The sequence below is a fragment of the Oncorhynchus clarkii genome, chromosome 9 (assembly GCF_045791955.1).
Source record: "Oncorhynchus clarkii lewisi isolate Uvic-CL-2024 chromosome 9, UVic_Ocla_1.0, whole genome shotgun sequence".
In the NCBI taxonomy this organism is placed as follows: Eukaryota; Metazoa; Chordata; class Actinopteri; order Salmoniformes; family Salmonidae; genus Oncorhynchus; species Oncorhynchus clarkii.
Window position 1 is genome coordinate 32,907,371 of NC_092155.1, and position 12,234 is coordinate 32,919,604.

At 40.1% G+C, this 12,234-nt stretch overlaps 1 protein-coding gene across 2 annotated transcripts in view; it reads left to right on the top strand.

Moving 5' to 3' along the window:
* Positions 1 to 7,739: 7,739 nt before the first annotated feature.
* Positions 7,740 to 12,234, top strand: part of LOC139416208 (uncharacterized) — a 30,518-nt gene continuing 26,023 nt past the window's right edge. The window contains exon 1 of one of the 2 annotated variants that reach the window (XM_071164609.1): positions 7,740 to 7,963. The gene's annotated coding sequence lies outside the window, so the exon portion shown is untranslated. The remainder of the gene's footprint in view (positions 7,964 to 12,234) is intronic. The other variant, XM_071164607.1, reaches the window with a different exon arrangement.

Below are 12,234 nucleotides of genomic sequence, written 5' to 3' on the forward strand. Positions count from 1 at the left end.
CACGCAATATGACACCGGATTCAAAACTTCGATTTTTTCAATTTAAATTATTGTACAATATTCTTGCAACCAATAGAATGTTATGTATGTGTGGGAAACAACCTTCCCAGCTCTGCAGATTTGCTGCGAGGAGGCAGAGTCATTTGATTATTTATTTGGGTACTGTCCATATGTAGCTCGTTTTTGGTCACAGGTCCAGGAATGGCTGAAGATTTGCAACATTTACCTGGCGATAACACTGCAGATAGCAATACTGGGTGATTTGAAAAGTCCTAGTCAATCGATCAATAATACGTTTATCAAAAATGTTTCTTTAATTTACAATCTGTAGAAACTATGAGAATAGAAAGGTTCTGTAAGGGACTCTTCTTCCGAAGAGGAGAGGCGAAAAGGATCAGAGGACCAATATGCGGCGTGGTAAGTGTCCATGGTTCTTTTAATACGTAAATGTACACATGAACAACTGAATACAAAACAAGAAACGTGAAAACAGTCCTATCTGATGCAAACACAGAGACAGGAACAATCACCCACAAACACACAGTGAAACCCAGGCTACCTAAGTATGATTCTCAAATCAGAGACAACTAATGACACCTGCCTCTGATTGAGAACCATACTAGGCCGAAACATAGAAATACCCAAATCATAGAAAAACAAACATAGACTGCCCACCCAACTCACGCCCTGACTATACTAAATAAATACAAAACAAAGGAAATAAAGGTCAGAACGTGACAGGTTCAGAACTTATGTGAAGCATCACAGCACAGATGAAAAATATACGGCAAATAGAAATTCAATATGGAAGGTGTTAAAGAAGAAGTTACAGGTCTGTGAGAGCCAGAAATCTTGCTTGTTTGTAGGTGACCAAATACTTATTTTCCACCATAATTTGAAAATAAATTCATAAAAAATCATACAATGTGATTTTCTGGATTTTTTCTTCTCATTTTGTCTGTCATAGTTGAAGTGTACCTATGATGGAAATTACAGGCCTCTCATCTTTTTAAGTGGGAGAACTTGCACAATTGGTGGCGGACTAAATACTTTTTTGCTCCACTGTATATAATATGTATAAAGTGGAAGTATAAGCCTAAGTGTTATTGTTTGTTAGTTTACTCCAACTAGGGGAGGGGTGGTAGGGTTTGCAGGAAATATATTTTATATTTTCAAAAGAAATCTATATGTAAATATATATGTGTGTATATGTATGAGTGTTTGTATGTATGTTTATGTATGTATATGTATGTTTATGTTTATATATGTATTCATGTTTATATATACAGTTGAAGTCGGAAGTTTACATACACTTGGGTAATTGGAGATGGGTGTTCCATGCAACCATGGCTCTGTATAATACTGTGCATTGCCGTGAATTTGTTTTGGACTTGGGGACTGTAAAAGTGACCCCTGGTGGCATTTGGCCAGTCATTAAATCTTGTTTTTCAACCACTCCACAAATGTCTTGTTAACAAACTATAGTTTTGGCAACTACTACTACTACAACTTCTACTTTCTGCATGAAACAAGTAATTTTCCCAACAATTGTTTACAGACAGATTATTTCACTTGTAATTCACTGTATCACAATTGCAGTGGGTCAGAAGTTTACATACACTAAGTTGACTGTGCCTTTAAACACTTAAATGATGTCATGGCTGTAGAAGCTCCTGATAGGCATCATTGACATAATTTGAGTCAATTGGAGTTGTACCTATGGATGTCTTTCAAGGCGTATCTTCAAACTCAGTGCCTGTTTGCTTGACATCATGGGAAAATCAAAAGAAATCAGCAAAGACCTCAGAAAAAAATGTAGACCTCCACATGTCTGGTTCATCCTTGGGAGCAATTTCAAAACCCCTGAAGGTACCACGTCCATCTGTACAAGCAATAGTACGCAAGTAAAACACCATTGGACCACGCAGCAATCATACTGCTCAGGAAGGAAACCCGTTCTATCTCCTAGAGATGACTGTACTTTGGTGCGAAAAGTGCAAATCAATCCGAGAACAACAGCATAGGACCTTGTGAAGATGCTGGAGGAAACAAGTACAAAAGTTACTATATCCACAGTAAAATGAGTCCTATATCGACATAACCTGAAAGGCCGCTCAGCAAAGATTAAGCCACTGCTTCAACCGCCAGAAACCGCCAGAAAAAAGACAGATTACGGTTTGCAATTGCACATGGGGATTTGTGGGGGTGTTTTGCTGCAATGCAGGTGTAGAAGCACGGTGGCTAGGAAAAACTCCCTAGAAAGGCCACCAGGCACAGCCAGAGGAGGACTGGCCACCCCTCATAGCCTGGTTCCTCTCTAGGTTTCTTCCTAGGTTTTGGCCTTTCTAGGGAGTTTTTCCTAGCCACCGTGCTTCTACACCTGCATTGCTTTCTGTTTGGGGTTTTAGGCTGGGTTTCTGTACAGCACTTTGAGATATCAGCTGATGTACGAAGGGCTATATAAATACATTTGATTTGATTTGATTTGAAAGGGATATCAACCAGATTCCTTTTTCTATGGCTTCCCTACTGTGTCTACAGCCAATAGACATAGTTTCAGACTTTTATTTTGAAAAATGAGCGTAAACGACAACATTGCGTCAGTGGTCAGGTGGTGGCTCTCAGAGTGATTTGTGCGTAATAGACAAAGGCGGCCATTGTTCCTCTCGCTCCTACTGAAAAGCCAATTGTCCCGGTTGATATATTATCGAATAGATATTTGAAAAACACCTTGAGGATTGATTATAAAATACGTTTGCCATGTTTCTGTCTTTATTATGGATCTAATTTGGAGGTTCTTTCAGCGTTGTCGTGACCGCAATTTCCGGTGGATTTCTCAACAAAACGTGGACAAGAAACAGAGGCATTTCAGCTAAAAAAATAATCTTTATGGAACAAAAGGAACATTTGCTGTCTAACTGGGAGTCTCGTGAGTGAAAACATCCGAAGCTATGCTAGGCTATCGATAAACTTCGATAAACTTACACAAACGCTTGTCTTGCTTTGGCTGTAAAGCATAATTTCTAAATCTGAGATGACAGGGTGATTAACAAAAGGCTGTGTTTCACTATATTTCACTTGTGATTTCATGAATATTAATATTTTCTAGTAATATTTTTTGACCGTTGCGCTATGCTAATTAGTGTAGTTGATGACAATTCTCCCGGATCCGGGTTAACAAGGCTAATCTGAAAACAAGACTCCCTAAATTGTATCAGCATATCGATTGCGCAACCAGGGCTGGTAAAACCCTAGATCATTGTTATTCTAACTTCCGTGACGCATATAAGGCCCTCCCCCGCCCTCCTTTCGGAAAAGATGACCAAGGCTCCATTTTGTTGCTCCCAGCCTACAGACAGAAACTAAAACAATAAGCTCCCGCGCTCAGGTCTGTTCAACGCTGGTCCGAACAATCTGATTCCGCGCTTCAAGACTGCTTCGATCAAGTGGATTGGGTTATGTTCCAAATTGCGTCCAACAACAACATTGACGAATACGCTGATTCGGTGAGCGAGTTCATTAGACAGTGCATTGACGATGTAGTACCCATAGCAATGATTAAAACATTCCCAAACCAGAAACCGTGGATTGATGGCAGCATTCGCGTGAAACTGAAAGCGTGAACCACTGCTTTTAACCAGGGCAAGGTGACCGGAAACAAGACCGAATACAAACAGTGTAGCTATTCCCTCCGTAAGGCAATCAAACAAGCTAAGTGTCAGTATAGAGACAAAGTAGAGTCGCAATTCAACGGCTCAGACACAAGAGGTATGTGGCAGGGTCTACAGTCAATCACGGATTACAAAAAGAAAACCAGCCCCGTCGCGGACCAGGGTGTCTTGCTCCCAGACAGACTAAATAACTTTTTTGACCGCTTTGAGGAAAATACAGTGCACTGACACGACCCGCTACCAAAACCTGCGGACTCTCCTTCACTGCAGCCGACTTGAGTAAAACATTTAAACGTGTTAACCCTCGCAAGGCTGCAGGCCCAGACGGCATCCCAGAGAGCATGCGCAGACCAGCTGGCTGGTGTGTTTACGGACATATTCTAATCAATCCTTATCCCAGTCTGCTGTTTCCACATGCTTCAAGAGGGCCACCATTGTCCCTGTTCCCAAGAAAGCTAAGGTAACTGAGCTAAACGACTACCGCCCCGTAGCACTCACTTCCGTCATCATGAAGTGCTTTGAGAGACTAGTCAAGGACCATATCACCTCCACCCTACCTGACACCCTAGACCTACTCCAATTTGCTTACCGTACAAAAAGGTCCACAGACGACGCAATCGCAACCCACTGCACAGTGCACTAACCCATCTGGATAAGAGGAATACCTATGTGAAAATGCTGTTCATCGACTACAGCTCAGCATTTAACACCATAGTACCCTCCAAACTTGTCATCAAGCTCGGGATCCTGGGTCTCGACCCTAACCTGTGCAACTGTGTACTGGACTTTCTTACGGGCCACCCCCAGGTGGTGAGGGTAGGTAACAACATCTCCACACCGCTGATCCTCAACACTGGGGCCCCACAAGGGTGCGTTCTGAGCCCTCTCCTGTACTCCCTGTTCACCCACGACTGTGTGGCCATGCACGCCTCCAAATCAATCATCAAGTTTGCGGACGACACTACAGTGGTAGGCTTGATTACCAACAACGACGAGACGGCCTACAGGGAGGAGGTGAGGGCCCTCGGAGTGTGGTGTCAGGAAAATAACCTCATACTCAACGTCAACAAAACAAAGGAGATGATTGTGGACTTCAGGAAACAGCAGAGGGAGCACCCCCTATCCACATCGACGGGACAGTAGTGGAGAGGGTAGTAAGTTTTAAGTTCCTCGGCGTACACATCACGGACAAATTGAATTGGTCCACCCACACAGACAGCGTTGTGAAGAATGCGCAGCAGCACCTCAGGAGGCTGAAGAAATCACTCACAAACTTCTACAGATGCACATTCACCGCCTGGTACAGCAACTGCTCCGCCCACAACCGTAAGGCCCTCCAGAGGGTAGTGAGGTCTGCACAACGCATCACCGGGGGCAAACTATCTGCCCTCCAGGACACCTACACCACCCGATGTCAGGCCATAAAGATCATCAAGGACAACAACCACCCGAGCCACTGCCTGTTCACCCCGCTATCATCCAGAAGGCGATATCAGTACAGGTGCATCAAAGCAGGGGCCGGGAGACTGAAAAACAGCTTCTATCTCAAGGCCATCAGACTGTTAAACAGCCACCACTAACATTGAGTGGCTGCTGCCAACATACTGACTCAACTCCAGCCACTTTAATAATGGAAATTGATGGAAATTAATGTAAAAAAAATTCACTAGCCAACAATGCTACTTAATATAATGTTTACATACCCTACATTACTCATATCATATGTATATACTGTACTCTATACCATCTACTCCATCTTGCCTATGCCATTCTGTACCATCACTTATTCATATATCTTTATGTACATATTCTTTATCCCTTTACACTTGTGTGTATAAGGTAGTAGTTTTGGAATTGTTAGGTTAGATTACTCGCTGGTTATTACTGCATTGTCAGAACTAGAAGCACAAGCATTTCGCTACACTCGCATTAACATTTGCTAACCATGTGTATGTGCCAAATAAATTTGATTTGAATAGAGAGAAGAGAGCGAAAAAACCACATGAATACATATAGAAAGAAATACCTGTATCCTGCCAGTGATTGAATGATTTTAGTTTAATGCAGAGCATTATATGATGTGATATAGAGGACACAGTTAAAGTCTATGGAGCGTCAGACAGGGCTACTTTTGAATATCCCTTCTACATGTGCACTACTCCCACTTACATTAGAAGACTACATGAATACAGAGCTTACATCCCAAATGGTACCATATTCCCTACATAGTAGTCTACTTTAGACCAGCTATCTATAGACCCTGGTCAAAAATCGTGTACTATACGGAGAATAGGGTAGAAACATCGTAAAGCTCATGTTGCACTTCTGGATAACGTTGTGTGAGCAGGAGACTCGTCGTCTCATCTGCTTGCTGTTTCCCCCAAAACTAAGACATTTTGATCGATCTCGCCGGAACCTAATGTAGCTACGGTTAGCACCTGTAGCTATTTAATGGAATGAACGACGACAATATGAGCTTGTCATGCATAGTGAGTAAATTCAATAACTAGCAACAATAACTGTTCTCCAGTCCAAAATGTTAGATAGCTAACATTACTGGCGTTGGCTAGCTAGCTAATGTTAGCTACTGTAGCTCGAAACTGTCCTTAAATTAACGTTAACGTTATCATTACAACGCCATCAAATTGATTTAACGTAATAACATTTAAATCTAATCTATGCGATAGTTTGTTAGCTAGCTACCGCGTTAGATTAATTTGCAGCTATAGCTAAACCAACACATTACTGTTAGCTATAGCTATAGCGTTAGCTAGCTAGCTACAGTATAACTTTAGCTATATTTTAATGTTAATGTTAGTCAGCATTTACAAACGTGTAGATAGTTGAATTTAGTGACAATTAGATGTAATAATAATAGATAGTTACCCAATTTGACAGCTTGTAGCTAACGTTACTGGCAACACAGGCAACCCAACTGTCAAATAAGTCTGAGCCTTGCAAGTGTGAGCTCGCTAGGTGTCCATGTGACCTTAGCTTCGCACACTAGCTTTGATCATGGCTGTACTGATAGTTTTCTGATAGATATTCTTCTAATTACCTGTAGATAACAACCCTCAATTATTATTACCATTTCATTAATGTATTTTATTGCAATTATATGAATGGGTAATTTGAAGTGGTGGCTGCATGCATGCTATACTTGGTCAGTTTGTAATTCAAGCCTATTTTGTAAAATTGCTTTATTATTCCTAGTCCAGATCTCCCCATTTATTGATTACATTTCTTCCTCCATCAAATGTAGGTATATTCCCTTACCCCCTTGTGTATTATAGAGAACATAATATTTGATGTATGAATGTAGCTAACTTTTTATTGATTCGTTTGATTCATTTTAAGCAATTTGGCATCACAGCATATTTTAGTAACTTTAAGATTTGCATGATAATTAAAAAATGTTCATGAGTAAAATGTTCACTTCTCCAACGTGTTTTAAAGCATTGTCATGAGACGCAATGTGGATGAATGATTCAGTGATTTAACTTCACACTGCAAACTCATCTCTTCGGATTTCTCATCTTCTACACATCGCAGTAGAGCGGCCAATTGGTTTATAATTGACACCTGCACTTGTATTCATTATTTAATCATAGGCTTTATACATATTTTCTGATAAAAAAAATATATTGCGAACCATGACATGAAAATATTTTACTGTCCGTGCAGAAAGCATGCATTTCGCCCTTTCGCCAACGTTCTAAATGGAACACGATCTACTGTCGAGATATCGCTGTCAGGCCGACGTCGGCAAGATGTATGTGTGCTGTCTGGGTTCTTATTTAAAAAATGGAACTGGTTAAGTCACAGGTGACAGGGGATGGATGGCTGTGTCACTGTCATGTAAAAGGAAGTCAATTGTCTATCTGTGCATAAATGAGATTGAACAAAAAAAATGCATATTCTTTTAGCACCTAATAGGACCTTATGTAAATGTTTATGTGCAGTAGCTCACTTTTTATGTGCACTAGCGACTTCGAAGTCACATGATCACTCATTGAAGCCATGCAAACTCTAGGCAGCCCAAGTCCAGGCCTTGCTTAGACTAACATCAAACATTCAAATATCCGTGCTTTGCCAGTGACATGGGACATAGTAGTCACGGTGGACTTTTCCTTCGCAGCGACAGACGGCAACAAACACGCCAAGGAAAGGAAATATCACAGTCAAATATGAACCGAATATGCTACCTTCACTTTTCGGATGGTTTGAACTTTTATCCGTGAATTGTTGATACTACAGCGAAAGGGTGCCCACACCTTCAGTTAGCGCGACAGGTAAAGTCTCTCTCCATCTCCTCTGCTAAGTAGTAGAAGACTAGAAAAATGTTATTACACGTTTATAAATCACGCATTGACAACAACAACAGTGGAAAGTAGTTGTTGTTATGACAGGCCTATGGCTATTTACAAAGACGCACAAAGCAGGTTTGCACACATGTTGCGCGAGTTTCAAAGGCTTCCCATCGCATTTCCATGGTTAAATTTAAATCCTTGAACAATATTTGCATGTATACAATTTATAAGATCAACTTTGGAAATACAGTTATTGAAAATAAAATACGTTTTGGTTTAGTAAGTACTGCACTAACACAAGAGAATGAGAGATGTCAAATAATTAAGAATGTAATTAAGGCTATTGGTTTAAACTGTGGGTGTGGGTGTGTGTGAGTCTAAAATGGATTTGACTTTAACTATATGCCAAAAATGTGTATTGACCTGTTGAATGCCATTCAGTTGGAGACTGAAAAGAGACAGGGATAGATGGTTGTGTGACGTATGGTAGGCCTATATGATATTAACATATGCAGAGCTCACCCCCTATAACAGTGATGAATGGGCAGGTCTTATTTAATGTTGGCAATAGCAGTTAAAAGAATAGCAGTTAATTAAGTTAATGATTTAACAGTAATGGTCCATTGAAATCAGCTAAAAACTGTTTGCACTTCCTGATGTGTGCTTAATGCCATGTGAACTTCATATCTATCAGCTGTTACAAATCTCATCAATTTGCCAAATGTAGGCCTAGCTATTTCAATATGTGGATCATTCAGTACACCACGATTGTGTGTTTCACAGGTAGTGAGGCTGCTGTACACACATAGAACTGACCTCATAGGTGTGGGTGTTGTTGAAAATACTCTGCGACATAATGTCATTGGTAAAGGCTACGCATCAGTGCAATGTTGATCAGTGTGGCTCTCTCCTGCCTAAGAACACCTTACGTTGAATAATAAGAAGACGAAGCAGAAGAGTCCTAGTGCCCATCCTACCGTTCTTGTAACCTAGTGACAACCAGGAAGTGTCAGCAGGGTCCATTTGCCCTTGGCAACAGATCTAGGATCAGCTTACCATCCCCTATAATGTTAGGATGAGAACACTGAACTGACCTTAGATCAGTAACTTCCTATTAAGTGTCTCTGTACTGAGACCAACAGCCGGTTTGTTGGCACTATGGTAGTAGTGGGGTTGGGTGATAAGAAATGCTGATAAGAGTTTGAGAGAGAGAGCGAGAGAGAGGAAATGCCCAAGGCCATTTAAAAGGGGTGTTTGGGGAATACACACAAGCACACAAACATGTGTATGCATTGTTTGTATGGAACATTTTAATGTAATAAAATTGTTAACTTTTCACCTCCAGACCTTCGTCATGCTTCTCATTGCAGCAGTCTGAGGTTGTTACTGATCGTCTAGACCAGTGGGCCTCAAACTGTGGTGCGCCCCCCCCCCCCCCCCCCCCCCAATCAAAAACAATGTATTTTTAAGGAACTCAGTCTGGCTTTCAACTTACTCTTGAAGGTTGTAATAGTAGAATGCACAAGGTGCCATTTCGAAATTGGGTAGTGCATCATCAATTTTCATCTTGACATGTCAGTCATTGCATACCTTAGAGAGCTATTTATAACTTGTCAGAAACGTCTAGCTCAACACCACTTGACGTTCCCCAATGCTGGAAGGTGGGCCTGAGTGAAAAAGTTCCCGTCTAGACAACCTGAAATAGTGTGTTTTCCCCTCTGGTTAAGAATGTTTTTTCTTGCTGTTCTTGGCTCCAAACAGCCACACACAGGTGCATTATGTGCACTCATTGAACATGAACTGATTCCCCCCTTCTCTCTCTTTCTCTCATTTGGATAAACATTACACACACACACACACACAAACAGAGATGTAACATTAGTTGATGGGTAAAGTAATTGCCCTGCCCATTCTGCGCTCAGCTCCAGACAAGCGTGCTGAAAATTTAACAAACACTGTTGGACAGCGTCATTATTACTAGGTTGTGTACAGAGCACCTGGAGCTCTCTGCCACTGCCCACACACTGCACACACACACACACACACACAAACATTGTGTCTACATGACCTCACCACCCCTACCCACGTAAAAAAAAATACTACAGTTTACTATTTAATACTATAGTATTCTGTAGTAAACTGTAGTATACTGCAGAATACTATACTACACTTTGTAGTATCCCTTGATCATGTAGTGCTTACTATATAATTTTGTAGTATACTGCGGAATACTATACTACACACTGTAGTGTTGTCATGATAACAATGTTGCAATACTACGATACCAGATTTTCCTTGGCAAAAAAAGAATACCTGAAGCATAATAAACTCTATGGTCCTTTAAAACCTACTTTTGTAAAATATTGTGTGCTATAGCTTGCAAAATAAACAAATGTGACTCTTGGTGACAACATAAGGCTGTTTTTCTAACATTGGGATTGTTTTCCTCAAGTAATGTAGTCTGCTTAATGTTTTGTTTCCTTTCACTCTTTACTTCCTAGTATCACAATATTGGTATCGTGACAACACTAAAACACTGTAGTATCCCTTGACCGTGTAGAGCTTACTATAGAATGTTCTAGTATGCTGTAGAATACTATATTAAATACTAGAGTATTATCCGCAAAAAAAAACACTGTAGTAAATACTACAGTAATGTCCCCAAAAACACAGTTTTTAAATATATAATAATACAACATGATCTAATTTCCATATGCTGCACCTATTCCCACCCCCCATATGCAGCCATGAGTGTAAAACCTACATGTATATTATAGACCGCAGGTTATAGATAAAAGCAGAAGTTCCGAACTATCTGTTCAGACTCCAGTCATACATTCCTACAGGTTATGGATAATTTCCTCTTAGTATGTGACTAGTAGGTTTATTCAAGGTGAAACCCCCCACTTCTATGTCAAAGATAATAAAAGAAAAAACACTGTTGTAAATACTACAGTAATATCTGCAGAAACACAACAGTAATTATTATAGTATATACTATAGTTTGTACTATAGTAATACTACACTATTTATACTATAATACACTTTACTACAGTATACTACAGTAATGTCTGCAAAAACACTACAGTGAATACTATAGTATAGTTCCGCAAAAACATTACAGTGAATACTATAGTATATAAATATGGTAATACTACAGTATTTAGAGCATAGTATAACATAGTATACTTTTTTCATATGGGTATCAATCACCCAGTGTGTTGCATGATTATGGCCATTGGTAACATTTCAGTGATAGTGAGTTTTACATGGGCTGTGTCAGTGTCAAATAGCTTGCATAATGTTAAAAGTCACCAATTTTACCTGACACAGCTTTTTATAGGACAAAAATAATTTTATAGACCAATTCCAGTATCCTGGAAGTCAATACTGATGTGTGTGTTCGTTATGTATTGTGTGTATTTGATAATCTAATGAGGTCCTATTGCAATCTCATGAGACCACATTTTGTGTACTTTAGTCGTCATGACATATCACCATGGCTACGGGCACCAGGGTAACCCATCTGGCCTTACCTGGCCTTATTCAAATGAACCCACTTTAAATGCTGCGTCATTGTGTGTTCATGGCTCACATTTCGCTTCGCAAAAAATCTGTAGGCTGATGACTTTTAGACTGAAGCATTATATCTGTGAAACGTATTATGATGGCATCACAAACTACTATATTGTGTTTACTTAATTCAGTCACAGTATCAGCTTTTCTGTGAAAGTGCTTTGGTTATCAAGAGCGAGATAAGTCTACGCAAAGCTTGTGGCAAGGAAGTATAGGCTTGATAAACTCTCACACACATCTAACTGCCAAATGCCATATACAGAAGAACAAGAGTGAATGAACCGGTGAGAGGCATGGATTTTGAATCATTTCGTAGGGTCTTAAATGCCATAAAGTTGATAAGAGGGGTCCAAAATGGCCCTCCTATGAAGAAAATATGGGCTGTTCTACAAAAACACACTATCCACACACACACTGATGCTTGCACACAAGCACACTGTACTGTAAGTTACAGTATATATTTTCAATGTATTACCACAAGCCGACCTTTCTAAAGGTCTACAGGAGTCACATAGTGACATTCTGTTCTTGTCTTCCATCTCTCTGTGTGAATAGTTAAAGGGCCCTTATTTTATTTGTTTGATACTGTAGCCTTTTACAGTGGAGAGATTGAGATATTTCACATTAAAACTTTTACAGCTTATATTATTGCCCATTATTGGCCAAATTCTAGCAGA